Raw genomic sequence first — 4,911 nt, forward strand, 5'->3', positions numbered from 1 at the left:
GTTTAGGAAAAGTGAAGAAATTATTAAAATATTAATTTTTAATATTTTTATTATTTTGAAATTTATAAAAATTGAATTATTTATTTTATTTTGTATAAAAATTTTAAAAAAATTATAGTGATGTGATTAGATGAGATGAAACTATTTCTGTATCTAAAAGGTATGGGTGTTACCCTCACCGTATGGGCACTCCCTCTCTGCCCCCCACGCCCCGCTCCGCATCATGTAGGAGAGGGTTTCCAACTCTGCCCCTAGCCCCTAGGAGGCCCCGCTATCGGGGGTGAGGTTGAAACTGCACACTGCCCCGCCCCTCGCTCAGTCTAACGACCTATTGGGTTTATAAATTTCTTTTGATCCAAATTATAATATAATTTAAATTATAAATTAAAATTTATACATTTAAAAAGAATATAAACTCATTAGAGTTGTATTTTGGATTGTTTTGGCCTTCAAGGCCAACCATTATATAGAAGATTAAGATAATATAATAGTCATACTTAAGCAATATGAGACTTATTGTTACATTAACTTCAATTCAATTTCAAATTTTTAATAAATTGTATATATTTATATAAATTATTTATAATTAAAATCAATTTTTTTATATTAAATATGAGAGGGAAACGGAGGGAGGGCCCCTGCTGCCCATCCCTACTAAACAGGCATAAGTTTGCACTCCCTGCCTCCCTCCCCAAGGTCACTCGCTCCCTTAAGTTTTTTTTTCCTCTTAGCGAAAGAAATGCTAACATAAAAAAAACTTAATTTTTCGTGTATTATTATGAAAATTATAAAATTTAAGATTTTTAAATTTTTAAATGAATCTGATAACATGAATTTTGTATGTAAAATTATAAATACATATAATACTACTATCTAGCAAAACAATCTCGAAAACCGATCTCTAATCTTACTAGTTAGCTCTTAAATAGCATGTAACACTATCTTCTTGTGGATTTCCAATCCGTCTATTCTTTTCCTCCCTCTATCTTTCATCCCTCCCTTTTATTTTATTTTAGATGTTTCAAAATATATTTAGTTTTATATCTTTGAGCTTTTTTTTAAGTTCTAAAATTTTTTATTTTATATTCTTAAGGCTTTTTAAATTTTCTAACCCATGGCATGTCATGTGACTTGCCACTTCAACATAATTATTAATTTAATTTTTAATATAATAACTAGCTAGATCAATCTTAAAAGCACATAAAGGAGAAAGTTCAATTAAAATGTACAATAAACATTTTGAGTTTAAGACAAACTACATAGGGGAAGTCAATAAAACGAAAGCACTTATTGTTCGACTAGAGCTTAGGAATCACCACAAAGGAGACTTTTTATGCAATATCACACAGGGGTTACAATGGTTGAAAACTACAACAGGTAAAGACGCAATGCACTTAACTATGTTAGTTCACTCAATAGAGTTTTCGGCACTCTCATCCTCCAAAACGTTCTTAAGGGAAGCAAGAATTAGTGTTTTATTTCGACAAAAAAGATAGCATTGGCCTATCTCTCATAATAGAAAGCAAAACCTGTGAAATGTTACTAAATTTAAGTGGTGCATGGATCTCACTTACCAGTTGTTGTGCAAGTCTAATGGTAGGGAGTGAGATTAGTGAACACTAATATCAACAGAAGAGCATGAGACGACGGCAGTAGGTGCAATGGCAACATATAAGAGGTTTTTGTGTGGGGACAAAGAGGAAGAGAAAAAAGAAGAAGGAAAGGAAAAAAAAATGATGAAACAAATGTCGAAAGTGACGACAAGCCAAAAAGAGTTTGAAATTGAAAAGGAAAGACATAAGACTTGGGCGGTGATAAAATAGAGTCATATAGGGTTACGTGATAAGGATAGGAGGGGACAAGCAAATGGTTTAGTTGTGTTAGATAAATAATGGTGGATATAGCTTCCAATATTTAAAAAAATAGAGCAAAATAAGATAAGAAACCAAAGAGCATATGAGAATGGAGAGTTTGAGCATTGAGGGGAAGTAGGAATAATTAGAGATGAAAAAACCTGATTGTTGGCAACACCCAATGAGCACTAGCCACTGTATCAGCGCATAAGGCCTACACACTGGCTAGAATGGTCATGGTAGGAATAGAGTCAGGTTGGGCATTTTAAATATTTTAGGCTCCGTCAATTCTGCACTTATAGTTATCAAAGTCACAGAATCGTAGCAATGTTGGAGCTCGTGTGCAAATTTGGTACCGCATGAGACATACACGCTAGTCATATGGCGGTGTTTCTTGGCCCATCTTGTAGATTGGCGTCTAGCTAGTGTGGTGATATAGCACGTATACGAATTTGATAGCCAAAAAGTGATAAATGGGGTGTTTTTCAACCTAGTAGAGAAAACAAGTGAAAGAAATATTGATGGGAACCAAAGTGAGCCTAGGCTTAAAGATCATTTGCAAGTTCCAGATGGGTCAATCACAAGATCAAGAGCCAAGAAGATCAAGGATGCAATGCAAGGATTGGTGCAATCCACTTGGGATGAAGCTTGCAAGAGCTCAACACTCAAGATGGGTTTGAAAGAAGGAGAACTAGTTTTGATCCACTTGATATAAGCTGTGGAAGACATAAAAGGGATTTCATTCCTGCGGGTTCATATCAAATATAAACAAAACACTATGGATGTAACAACCTGATCCGGCTACCTCACTCATGGCATGAAGGAGACCCAACACCTAAGGAGATAATACTAGTAAAAATTAATGTAATATGCAGCTTCTGTAATGAAAAGTCTTAATTTCAAATAAGAATGTATTTTCCTTTCTCAACTTCTCAAATTATATCTACATTTTCTTGAAAAGGACAACGACTAACCATGCTCATCCTCAACAAGGGATCTTGATTGGTGCCTCAAAAGTTATGAAAAATAACTAGGCACCTCGATAGAGAGCCCTGGTTGGCACCTAAACAAAATAAAAGACTAGATAAATGCTTCGAAAGAGTACTCTAGTCAGCATACAAAAAAGACTAGCCAGACCCTAGTCGGCACATAATAAGGTTTGGTCTAGCATCACAATAGAGGAGCCTAGTCAGTGATTTGAGAACTATAAAATTGGCCAAGCTCCTCAGCATGGGACCTCGTTTAACACCTAAAAAAGAAGAATTGGCTAGGCATCTTGCCAAAGGACCTTGGCCTACCCCTCAAAATCAATTTTCTACCTTTCTATTGGACATTGGCTTCACTTCTTCACTTGTTAATATATCCCTCTATTACTTTTATTATGGTGATGTTTGAATTTACATCCTAATCTATGTTGATGATCTAATCCTCACAAGTTCTCAAGCTTCAGTTATTCATTCACTAATCACACGACTTCAGTAGGAATTCCCTCTTAAAGACCTTGGTCCTCTCATTTTTTTTTTCTTGGCATTCAAGCAACTCGCACCAACGATGAACTCCATCTCTGCCAATCAAAGTATATCTCTGATTTGCTAACTAGGGTGCACATGCAGGGTGCCAAACCATCACCTTCTCCTTACTCTTCTAGTATTAAACTCTTTAAATTTGATGGTGAAACACTCCCTGACCCTACTGAGTATATACATGTAATGAGATCTCTTCAGCATTGTACTCTTACTAGACATGAAATTGCTTTTGTTGTAAATCAACTTTGTCAATACATGCACTGCCCTACTATAATTCATTGAACTGCTGCAAAAAGGGCTATTTGCTACCTAAAAGGGTCTCTTGATCATGGACTCCTTTACACTAAGGGACAGTTGCAACTTCAACCTTATTATGATGTTAACTGGGTAGGTAGCTTAGATGATCGAAGATCCATCTTAGGTTTTGTAATTTTTCTTGGTAATTGTCTTGTTCTTGGAATGCAAAGAAGCAAGAATTAGTTTCCAGATCAAGTGCTGAAGTTGAATGTCAATCCTTGGCCATCACTACAGCTGAGCTTTATTGGCTTCACTTGTTATTCAAGGAACTTCATCTTCCTCTCATCACAGCTTCCATCCTTTGGTGTGATAATGTTAGTGCACTTGCCTTGGCTACCAACCCTATATTCCATGCTCGTACCAAGCACATGAAAGTGGACTACCACCTTGTGGGTGAAAAAGTCATCAATAAGTGCATTCAGCTGAAGTTCATTTCTACCTCTGATTAGCAAGTAGATATATTTACCAAAGCTTTATCTGCAACTCAATTTCATTTACTCAGGTCCAAGCTTATGGTAGTCTCACCTCCTATTAGCTTGAAGGGGTCTATTAATAAGACTTAGGCCCCTTTTGGATACATAAGCATTTTTAACTCATTTCATTTCATCATTACAACTTTCTCAAATTCTCATACAAAATATAATAAACAATCCAACCTTTTCAAATCTCAAAACAATAATAATATTAAAAAATAATATTCTAACAATATTTTATTCAACTCATCTAAAACTATCTCATCTTATCTCACTATCCTAACGGCCCTTACTCTGCTTTAGACAACTCGAACATAGGACTCCATCTCTCACTTGATAACTCAACAGATGTTGATCAAGATTAGTTGTAGAAACCAAATGATCTTGTTGATAAATTTCAAAGTGACATTATCCTATCAAAAACAACAACAACCAGATTAGACCATTTAAATTCAAAAAGATAACTATTGTATATATTTGAAACTTAGTTGTATATCTATAACTTAATTCTTATATGAAATTTAGTGCTTATCCATTATATCGTATTGAAGCTCATGTATGTCTATAAATTGATTAATACAACATAGTTTCAGTATCCAAGTTGAAACTAATTTTCTATAGTTTATATTTTCATTTAAATGTATCAAAGTGGAGCTTGAAAAAGACAATATTGTCTCCATCGGAACCAAACATGGATTAGAGACCATCCACAACACTAAACAACTTTGAAACCTGGGAACTTCAGCTTTTGTGACTATCCTT

This window comes from Juglans regia, chromosome 14 (assembly GCF_001411555.2).
Source record: "Juglans regia cultivar Chandler chromosome 14, Walnut 2.0, whole genome shotgun sequence".
NCBI lineage: Eukaryota > Viridiplantae > Streptophyta > Magnoliopsida > Fagales > Juglandaceae > Juglans > Juglans regia.